The sequence below is a fragment of the Nannospalax galili genome, unplaced genomic scaffold (assembly GCF_000622305.1).
Source record: "Nannospalax galili isolate Female #2095 unplaced genomic scaffold, S.galili_v1.0 scaffold264, whole genome shotgun sequence".
Lineage (NCBI taxonomy): Eukaryota > Metazoa > Chordata > Mammalia > Rodentia > Spalacidae > Nannospalax > Nannospalax galili.
The window spans coordinates 1,617,783-1,629,513 of record NW_008352391.1 but is presented as its reverse complement, the minus strand read 5'-3'; positions in this window follow the sequence as shown (position 1 = coordinate 1,629,513).

Genomic DNA, 11,731 nt, shown 5'->3' with positions numbered 1-11,731 from the left:
CATGATTAGAAGCTTTTCACTACAGCTTTAACATATTCAGTAACACACTCCCGAACAACAGTACATCTCTTTCACAAGTGGGTACAAGTTTAGTGTAACCGATTATGACTACTAATAACAAGATACATACAGATTAGAGATGCAAGTGCCAACATCTCAGTGTTAGTAGCAAAAACAAGAGTCTGTCTGCAAGGAACAATATTCTAAAATGAAATGGAGATCTTTTTAAAGGTTAAAAAACTCATTCAATTTTATGTCTTACAGGGCTTATACTGAGTTCAATAATATATAACTATATTAATTCAACTGAACCATTAATATTTAAAGATACTTTTTGGTTTAAATAAATTCCTTTTGTTAACATCTTCTATAACTATATACAACTTTGTTTTATGGTAACATCTTTTGGAGGGGTGGGGAAAGGGTCTCCCTGTAGGCCCAGCAGGCTTGGAACTTGCTATGTAGACCAGGCTTGACTGGAATTAAAGGTGTGGGCCGTTACATCCAACTATGCTAAAATCTTAATCACAATACAGTCTTTAAAAAAATAATTATAACTTTGTTACAATGCTATTTTCTAAAGTTAATAAAATAAAATAAAATTTACTCATATTTCACAAGCTTTTTGTTGTATGCCAGATTCTGAATAAAAATCACCAACACCACTTAACTGAAAGTAGCGAGGCAAAATTTTATTTCGGCTGACTGGGCTGTCTATGTCGGGAATAGAAGCAGCCCCGAGCATCAGCCAGCCAGAGTTTTTATAAGGTTACAGAAAGCATGGTTCAAACAGAACATCCATGGGCCAATCAGGTTCACACAACACAAAAAAATTCAAACACAGCAAACCTTGAATTTACCAATCAACAACCTGTTATTGTGTGGGCAAGTGAGGCGAGCTTACAGAAGCGAGATAAGCAGTTAGGTGTTCCTATCCCAACAGATCCTGCAATGCCTACCCCAACCAAGAGGGGCACTAAGACGGTACCTATCCCTAGATCTCGAGGCTGTCGAGCTCTAGACAAAAGGTCAAAATGCTCTCTGCCCTCTTCCCCTGAGAAATAGTAAACCTGAGGGAGGAGGTGCACAAGGATATAGAGCTCGCCTGGTGAGGCCATGAACTTTTGGTTTATACAGGGAGTTAGTCCAGAGGTATAGGCAAGCCAGGTTCCCTCTGGTGGGACTAAATAATATGGTCCCCCTGGGGGTGGAGTGAGGGGGTTAGACTGATTACATATCTCTTTATAAGGGGACAATGATATGTTATAGCTGGGACCATAGAAGCAAGTTCCTCTGCCTGACAGGCTACCAAGGGTGAGTATAAGTTTAGAACCCCAGGGGCATAGATCTCTTTTGATCACATCCTCAGATGTGAGATTTTGGATATGGGAGGAGTTTGTTCCCATATTTCTAATAGCCCCTAATCCTACATAATAAGGGGGGGGGTGAGGATCCAGGCAAAGCCAACAGTCCTTAGTGAGGTCTGGATCAGTAACACTGAAAAATTTATAGGTATAGAGTAGAGAATTACATAACTCAGGAGGGTTCCATCTGGAAACATCTTTGGAGCTGGCATAATCAGTGGGAGATGGTTTTGGTGGTAAGGGAGGACTGAGGACCTTATTAGGACCAATGGGTACTGGGGGGATTGATGGGACTTCAAATTTTTGAATAGTAAATTCTGATCCTGGGCGCTTCCTGGAGCAAGAATCCATATTCCCCATGTTTTTCCCATAAGCCAATTTATATCATCCCTGTTTAGCACTTGTAAAGCCAGAGGATTAAGATTCCCTTTTATCAGTGCCACATTGTAGGGAAATCCATCTGTCCTTTGACTTAACTCAGGGGGCAAAGGTCTCACAACCCCAGGAAGCACAATGCCATTCATTTTTAACGTTACATTCTAAACTCCCATCTACTGGGCATCCTTAAACCTTAAAGCCCCGTAAACCCTTTACAAAAGGAAGCAGATCCACAACCCCAAGTTCGAATAGAAGAGGCATGGTAATAAGTATACATTGATTGTAAAATTTCAAGCTTGAACACATCACAAATATCAAACTGGAAAGGGGGAGTGTAGCCGGCTGAAGTATTGGTAGCTAAGATTTTTCCATCGGAGGTCCTTTTAACTATCCGTTTATATGTGACCAATACATGGGGGTTTTGACTCTCATCTCCCTTGATGGTTTTCAATGCCCAGAAAATAAACATTAACATTAAGGCTCTCTTATTAATTTTACTTAGAGTGGATTGTCTGTCCTTTTTACCATCCATGTTTGAGGAATGTGGTCTGGGTGAGCTCTCTTGAGAATGATGAATCTAGTGGGCTTGTCCTGCAACCTTAACTGCAGTTGGAGTGAGCAAGATGACAGGATAAGGTCCTATCCACCATGGTTCCAGGTTGGCCATCTGGTACCTGCAGACCCAGATCCAGTCCCAGGGTTCTAAGTCCAATTGGTTTCTCGTACCAGTCTCTGAACTTGGTCCAAGACAGCTTGGAGTGCCTGTAAGGACTTTAAGAGAGCTTGGTTAGACAATTCTACCAGATGTTTATCCGTTAAGTGAGGGATTAGGGGCAGTGGATGGCCAAACAAGATTTCAAAAGGAGTAATTTCTTTTACATAGAGTGTGCATCATGCTCTCAGTAGAGTGAAAGGAAGAAAATTTACCCAGTTACCATCAGTCTCTGTTATTAACTTGGTTAAAGTTTCTTTAAGAGTTCTATTCATCCTTTCTACCTGTCTTGAACTTTGAGGATGATATACACAATGTAACTTCTAGTCTATCTGGAGGCCAGAAGCTAAAGATTTAGAAACATGATCTATGAAAGCTGGGCCATTGTCAGACCCCAGATCAACAGGGATGCCAAACTGAGGTATAATCTCATTTAGCAGTTTTTTAGCTACTACCTGGGTGGCCTCAGACCTAGTCAGGAATGCCTTAACCCATCCTGAAAAAGGTGTCCACTAGGATGAGCAGATACTTGTAACCATAAATCTTTTTGGTCATTTCAGTGAAGTGTGCATCACAATTCCCAAATTTCTCCAGGTGCTTGGCCTCGGAATCTGTGTCCTGGAAGAGAATGCTTGAGAGCTGGGTTAGTTTGAGCACAAGCTTGACACCTCTGGGCTATGTCCTGACACATTTGTCCTAAATTGGGAATATATAAGTCCCTTTTTGCTAGCTCTGTCATTTTGGTAGCTCCCATGTGAGCTGTAGAATGTAGTTGTAGCCAGTCTCTTCCTGAGGTCTTCGGAAGGATGGGCCTTTGGTCTTCCATCAGATACCATCCTTTGCTCTCTTTTTTCCCTTGTAAATCCTTGATGGTAGCAAGGTTGGAAGTTGAGTAGCAGGGGAGTTCAGGCAGCACTCTAGTTAAAAAGGCAGTCAAAACCTTTAAAGCTTGTATAGGCTGTAAGGCCACCTTTTTCACTGTTTGATCAGTGAAGTCATTACCATTGGCTATTTCTGAATTTGACTTCTGGTGTCCTTTACAATGCATAACGGCCACTTGTTTTGGAAGCCATAGTGCTTCTAAGAGAGTAAGGATCTCTTCTTTATTTTTGATTTCTTTTCCATTAGACGTTAACAGTCCTCTCTCTTTATATAGAGCCCCATGCACATGTGCTGTGGCAAAGGCATAGTGGCTGTCTGTATAGATATTTACAGCTTTTCCTTTTGCCCATCTAAGTGCTTGAGTTAGGGCAATGAGCTCAGCCTTTTGTGCTGATGTGCCATGCTCTAAGGTTCAGCCCATAGGACTTCGGTCAAAGTAATCACTGCCACCCCTGCATATTGAATACTTTCCTTAACATAACTACTGCCATCAGTAAACAGTTCAGCATCCACCTTAGTCAAGGGTTGACCCTTTAAATCCTCTCATACCTTGGTTAGGGTACTCACTCTTTTGAGGTGATCTGGCAGCTTCATCCGGCAAGAAGATGGCTGGATTCAGAGTCTCTGACTTGAGGAAAGTTATTTGTGGGGGCGTCCAACAGTAATACTTGATATTGTGTGATGCACGCATTAGAAATCCATCTGTCAGGTGGGGCATGCAGCAGGGCCTCTACAGCATGACGGCTGATAATCTGCAGATCTTGGCCCAGAGTAAGTTTGGAAGCTTCTTTGACCAGGAGGGTGGTGGCTGCTATTGCCCTTAAACAGTTGGGCCATCCAAAAGCTACTGAGTCTAGCCATTTGGACAGATAAGCTGCCGGTCTCCTCCATGGCCCCAGTGTCTGAGTCAAAATTCCTTTGGCTATGCCTTTTCTTTCATGCACAAAGAGCAGGAAGGGTTTAGTGACATCAGGCAGGGCCAAGGCAGGGGCCTGAGTCAGGGCTCTTTTAAGTTGTTGAAAGGCTTGATCTTCAGATGAGCTCCAGATAAACTCTGTCACTCTGTCCCTTCCTTTTCCATAGCAGTATACAGGGGCTAAGCTATTTCTGCAAAGCCTGGAATCCAAAGCCTGCAATATCCTGCTGCTCCCCCAAATTCCTGAACTTGTCTCCTATTTCCAGGGACAGGTATGTCAAGAATAGCCTGGATTTGATCTGGGCCTAATGACCTCTTTCCTTCGTGAATCTGATATCCCAAATAGGTGACAGAAGGGAGGCATTCTTTGTGGAGACCTTGTACCCCAGTAGGTCCAAGTCTTTTAACAAAGCCTCGGAGGCCAGTTCACAGTCCTCAAGGTTATCTGCTGCTAGGAGTAGATCACCCACATACTGTAAAAGAGTTACCTCTGGGTGAGCTTCTTTATGGCAGGTGAAGTCTCATCTCAATGCTTCATCAAACAATGTAAGGGAGTTTCTGAATCCTTGAGGGAGCCGCGTCCAAGCAAGCTGCCCGTTGAAAGACCCATCAGGATCAGTCCATTCAAAGGCAAAAATAGGCTGACTCACTGTTGCAATCAGTATGGTGAAGAAAGCATCCTTTAAATCAAACACTGAATAGATTTGTCTCTCAGGCCCTAATTCACTGAGGAGAGTATAAGGGTTAGGTACAGTAGGATGAATAACCTCAACCTACTTATTGACCTCCCTCAGGTCCTGGACAGGCCCGAACTCATTAGTTCCAGGCTTTGGCACTGGTAGGAGTGGTGTGTTCCACAGAGAGTGGCAAGGGATGAGACTCCTTGCTTCCCGGAGTCTGCTGATATGCTTAGCAATCCCCAGTCTGGCTTGATGGTTAATGGGATATTGCCTTATCCTGATTGGGGTAGCTGTGCTAAGCAATTGAATTACCAAAGGTGGTTGATGCTTTGCTAGTCCTGGGGGGTTAGTTTCTGCCCACACATGGGGTATCTTAGCTTTCTAAATTTCCAACAAAGCAGATGAGCCTTTCAGTTGCTCCTCCTCATGGGGCCTTTGTTGTAAAAGGTACTCCTCCGATAGAGGGCAGGTGACAAGAACAGTGGGAGGTTGGAGGGTTAATCCCACTGAATCTCCAGCAAAAGTTATATTATCCTTGAGCTTATGTAGGAGGTCTCTCCCCAACAAAGGATAGGGGCAGTCTGGTATCAAAAGAAAGGAGCGAGTCAGGGTTCCCTCGGCTAGGTTGGTTATTCAAGCTCTGGTTTGAGGATAAGACTGATATTTCCCAGTATCTCCTTGAATTGTCAATTTCTTGCTTTCGGAGTGCTTAAAGGCTCTTCTAGTACTGAAATGGCAGCCCCAGTGTCTACCATGAACCTGGTAGGCTTCCCTTCTACCTGTAGAGTGACCTCTGGTTCCTGGGGATTGAGGGGAAAAACCAAGGTCCCATCATGCCTCCTTAACAGCCAAGGCGGTCTCCTTTCACCCATGACTTGGACATTCATTCTTCCAGTGGCCTTCCTCTCTGCAGTGTGAGCACTGAGTTTAGGTTTGTAAGTCTAATCCTTTTGTGGCTTACGAGGGTCCCTCCAGTTCCCCCGAGGCCGCCTAATGTCCCTTCCTAATGAAGCTACTAACACCCTTCCTATCACCTTTCCTTGTTCTTGAGTGAGGGAGTCTCGATTAACAGAGACTCTCTGGACTATTTCCACTAACTCAGATATTAATTTTCCTTCAAAACCCTCAAGTTTTTGTAGCTTTTTTCTAATGTTTGGGGCCGATTGAGAAACAAAGGCAATATTTACAGTTCTTTGATTCTCAGGTGCCTCAGGATCAATAGGAGTATAGAGGCAATAGGCTTGATAGAGCCTCTCAAAGAAAGCAGCCAGAGACTCACCTGACTCCTGTGTCATTTGACTGACCTTGGAGAGATTTGTGGGCTTCTGGGCTGCTGCTCTCATTCCCTGTAACAGAGTCTGACAGTACCTGGCAAGGTGATCCTACCCCTCACAAGTGTTAGAGTTCCAGTGTGGTTGCACTAATGGGAAGATTGCTTTGACAACTGCCTGATCCTGTGATGGGAGGCCATCTGCCCCCATGACAGAACAGGTAGCCTCTCACAGGACTCTAGCAGGCTCTTCAGAAGTGAAGATTACCTGCAAAACTGATGATAGTCGTCCCAGGTGGGATGATGGGTTATGAAAATAGAACTAAGTAAGTCAGTAAGTCTGGAGGAATCCTCTGAAAAGGGAGGATTCTGAGCCTTCCAGTTATGAAAATCAGTAGTAGAGAAAAGGGCATAAACAAATATGGATTTCCCTTTTTCCATCTTGTCCACGTGCTGGGGTGACCTCTTACAGGGGCAGGAGAGGTGGGGGAGCTGAAGGGGTGGGGGCTCTGGCTTGAGGGCAGGAATCTCCGTATCTGGCTCCCATCTGAGTTTGGGCTCTGTAAATCAACATTTAATGGGGAGCTCTCCCCAGTATTATTACCATCAGCTGCCACCTGTGGTGGGGGTTATGGGACCTGAGGAATACAAGGAAGTAGATCTAGGGGGTCCTCAGCTCCCTGAAGAACAGAATATAGTCTCCTCTGTTCAGAAACAGGAAGGAGGGCAGGGGGAGCAGAGGGAGGAGATGGCTGTGTCTTTTCTAATTAAGGAACCTATGAGCACTGTTGGTGCCACTTTGGGGGTTCGTTGAGTAAATCCACCCAAGTGACTATGTAAGGCATTTGATCAGGATGAGACTGGTTGCAAATTCTGCAAACAGAAAGTTCAGTAACTAGATCATAGGTTCCCATAGGGGGCCAATTAATCTCATTAAAGGCGGGCCATTCTAGTTCACATAGGATCCAAAGCCTAGGGGCTTTGACTCTATAGCCATACCTTCCTGCTCTTTTCCTAAAATAAGAGAAATTATTCAACATACATTTCAACTGGGTAGCACTCTTAGATTCAGTCTGACCCATGACAACAGCAGACACTATACCAAAGCACAGAATAAGACAGACACAGACGAATAACACTGACTAGGTTGCCGCTAAGTCTAAATTCCAGAAAAATGACTGGACCTTAGACTTTGTAGCCAGACAGGTCCAGGGGCATCCCCTCTGATACCTGACTGGGAGGAGTTTAGCTGTATCCAGCTTCCCACCTAGTAAGTCTGATCAGATCCAAAAACCAGCTGGTGGAAGCCACCAGCTAGCCAAAACCAAAGAGAAATCAAAAACGAAAGTGGTTCCTCGAGTGTGCTCTTACCTTGCTAGTGGTGTGACAAGAGAAACCAGGGGGCTGGCAAAACAGAAGTGGCCAGGCCTGCAGGTCCCCTTTCCCTTCCCCCTCCACTGAGCAGATCCCCTTTCTGTCGGGGATTGCTGGCACAGAGGGCCACCCTCTGGGATCTCAGCAGAACCTCCAAATGTTGTATGCCAGATTCTGAATAAAAATCACCAACACCATTTAATTGAAAGTAACAAGGTAAAATTTTATTTCTACCAACCAGGCTGTCTATGTCAGGAATAGAAGCAGCCCCAAGCATCAGCCAGCCAGAGTTTTTACAGGGTTACAGAAAGCATGGTTCAAACAGAACATCAGTGGGCCAATCAGGTTCACACAACACAAAAAAATTCAAACACAGCAAACTTTGTATTTACCAATCAACAACCTGTTATTGCTCAGGCTAGCAAGGTGAGTTTACAGAAGCGAGATAGCAACATTCTGCGCACATTCTGTGGTTTTGCAGTTAGGCCATTTCTCAGAACTCAAGGTTGCCTTTCCCTTCTGGGTATTTCCCATAAGTACAGGAACAGGCACTTCTGAAATGGCTGTCCTAGGCAAAATGGAGTGACTTAGGTTAGGTTCATTAGCTGGGCTATCTGACTTTCATTCAATGCCTTTTTTCTGCTTTGGGACCTGATCTCACTCTAAATTTAATTGCCATGACTCCTTAGTCTTCATAATCTGGTTGGTTGAGCTCTTCAGTCTTGCCTTGCATTCCATAACTTTAACACTTTCCAAGAGTACAACTCAGTGATTTTATAGAATGTCCCTCCAATTTTATTTTGTTTGATGATTTTTTCATGGTTATCTAGAAGTTGCGTATGATCAGGAAGAATGCTCTAGAAGTGATGTATACTTAAGCATCTCATCTGGGTACATGATATCTGTATATGTCATGCCTTGATATTTGAACAGAATTGGTTTCAGGCCCTACTATAGGTACCAAAGTCCAGTCACTCAAGTCCCTTATATAAAATGGCACAGTGGTTTCATATAATCTATGAACTCTGTACCCTTCAAATCATTTCTATAATGCTCATAATACCTAACACTATGCACATGCTTTTATAACAGTTGTTATCATCTGTATTGTTTAAAGAACTGTGACAGGAAACAAAGTTTGCACATGTTCAGTGTAGTGCAATTTGTTTTCTTCACATGTTCTAGATGTGTAGTTGGTTGGTTTCATGGCCTGAAACTGAAAACAGAGGACTGACTCTATTTTGGTGTTAGTCATGATTCAAGGGCTAGGATGAAGTCTGCCAGGATGCTCCACTCTCGATTGATTGGTTTTTCTTTTGTAATTACTATGTATTTAGAGGAGGATACTTCCAGATCATAAAAAAGCCCCCTTGTGTCAGGCCATCCAAGGTCTAGTCTTCTCTGGCCATAAAATTGAAACTCTTGGATTGTTTAGATTAACAAGCACCTTCCTTGCTTCACCCCAGACAAGAACTTCCCATATTCTCAGTTAAGCTGAGCTCAAAGGTTTTCAGCTTCATTTTAGCTCCATAGAAATTGCTTTCTGTTGTTTTTCAAGCTCAGTTAACAGAATTAACAGAGTGCTTGCTGTATTTTATTCAGCATTTTTATTTTGTAACGGGAGATTTTTTACAGGTGAACCATGCCAATATCTTGTTGAAAATGACCTTAACTTCTACTTTCCCACATATATTGATACCACCATAGGCAAATCAACTTTCCTTGATTTGTGAACTTTTTTATGTGAAAAGACTAGTATAAAACTTTAATTATATTATCTTACCTTTAGTCAATCATTCAGTCATACTCTTTGAAAGAATAACATTCTATAACACTGAGATGATCACAGAAAATTCTAGGCATACGTTGCCCATTCCTGAGGCATTCTCGGTAGGCATGCTGTTCAATTTCTCTATTCTGGAGGGGCACAACTGCATCTGTGGATCACTGAGTTCCACTGTTCCCTTTATTTGATGAAGATGAAGATGAGGGAGATGATGTTTATATGGAAAAACAATTACAATTTTCAAATGATAGCTGCACAGCCATAGTTAGAAAATAAACAATTCTTAGTGTTCTCTGTAAGTTGGTTCTTTCATCGCCTACTGCTGCCTATTACATTGCCCGAGTTTGGCTTATATATTGACACCCTTCCAGATCACGTCTTTCTATTGAGGGTGTTTTTTTCTGACTGCTGCCATCTGCTACCATAACTCATCTTCTATATTGAATGTCTTTGCATATGATAATTTCCAGTTTCCAACTCACTTGGACCTCACAGCTCACCATGAAAGAGGAGACTCTCATTATGATTATATTTTGACACTGATTCATCTGAATTTCCTGTTGGGATTAAAGCTTGAATTGGAAAGACAAGCGTTTTCTGTTTAGGCTGGGGTGGGGGTCGGGACCACGTGTGTGTGTGTGTGTGTGTGTGTGTGTGTGTGTGTGCACATTTGTGCTCATTTGGAGAAGGCGGACTAAATCCCATTGCTCAATAAGCAAGGAACAGATGGTGCTGTCAATTCTAGGCCCAGCACAATCACACACCATATGAGCATTCCTAAACAGTGCTGCATATGCAAGCCCAAGCTGCCTGAAATCCCTCTGATAGTCAAATCCCCAGAGCTCCCAGAGAGCATATTGCGCTGCATTCGCTGAACAATAAAAATTGCTCGACCTTCTGCCTCCCTTCCACATTCCTTCCCACACCCGGCTCCCCAGGGCAAGTTAACAATGAGCTTTAAGCTTACATATTATGAAATTAAGTCTTTAGTCATTTGTTCTCTGAGGCAAAGAGATACTGATGCCGGGTGATAATAGAAATAAACAAATGAAACTCATCAAAAAAGCCCAGGTGAAACTGGCGATTTTACTCTGTACAGTCTCCGCTTTCAAACCAATATCAAATCAGATGAGATACGACAGCCAATATGTGACCAAAATGTACATGGGACATAACAGCATAAAGTGAGAGTTTAAATGAATGGCATCCCTGCTATTGAGAGGATAAGGAAAGCTTCATGGACTACAGTGTTTGAGTTGGACTTTGTGAAAGTCATCTTTAAATTACAAAAGAAGGGGGTTGCAGTTTACTAGTAATTTAAGAAAACAAATATATAGCATGAGTAATCTTTGTTTCTACCACTACTAGTTCTTTATCCCATGAAAAAGTAAAATAAAAAAATATATAAGTAATGTGGGGATCTTGGCATCTTCTGACTGAAGGATTCTGCAATAGTGTTCTCTCTGAAAAATTTCAGTCCAAGTGGAACCCACAAGGTGTTACTTGGCTGTAAACTAGCACTGCCACTTTGGGAAACTAGAGCTAAACACATACACATACTATGTTCCAACAAGTCCATTCATATGTATTGACCAAGAGGCATGTTCTACACTATTTATAGCAGCACTTTTAGTCTCTGGGAAATATGTCTCATAATTATTTTTATATCCTTTGATACCTATAGTAATATTTTAACACCACAATGAAGAAGAGCACAAATGTGTTCTTGGGGCATTTGTGCTTCCTGCTATCTACTGTAGATTGAATCATGCCCCCCCACCAATTTATGCTGAATTTCTAACCCCCAGTGAATTGACTCAAAGGTGGGGCCTTTGGGATGTCATTGGGCTTAGATGACTTCATGAAGGGGATTTAAGTCATAAAGCCCATCAGAATTAGCTACTCCTGTCATCTGGAGCATGAGCTGGGAGCCTCACAGAACACATACATAATATTTTATCTACAAATTACCACTTTGTCATGACTGTACATTTCAACTGGTTAGCAGATGGCACTAGTAAGGCCAAGATCATTCTGTCATAATGTACAGTCACAGATGATATGCTGAACCATAGCCAGTTACCACCCCAAGTGGAGCTGGATAACCTCATCACTAGAACATCAACCCAAAGCCCATCTCCTCCATCTGTCATGTTTATACATTAAGAACAAAATATTGTTATGATATACTTTCAATTACTTCCTTTTAATTGGCTGCTAACATTGGTGACTAATTATTTTACTCTTTCTGACTTATACAAAAATGAAATATTCTTCATTTATTTTACCACATATTATTAATTTTGGAGTAAGGAGTGCTGGGGATTGAACCCAGGGCCTCTTGCATGCCAAGCTCATGCTCCCCACTG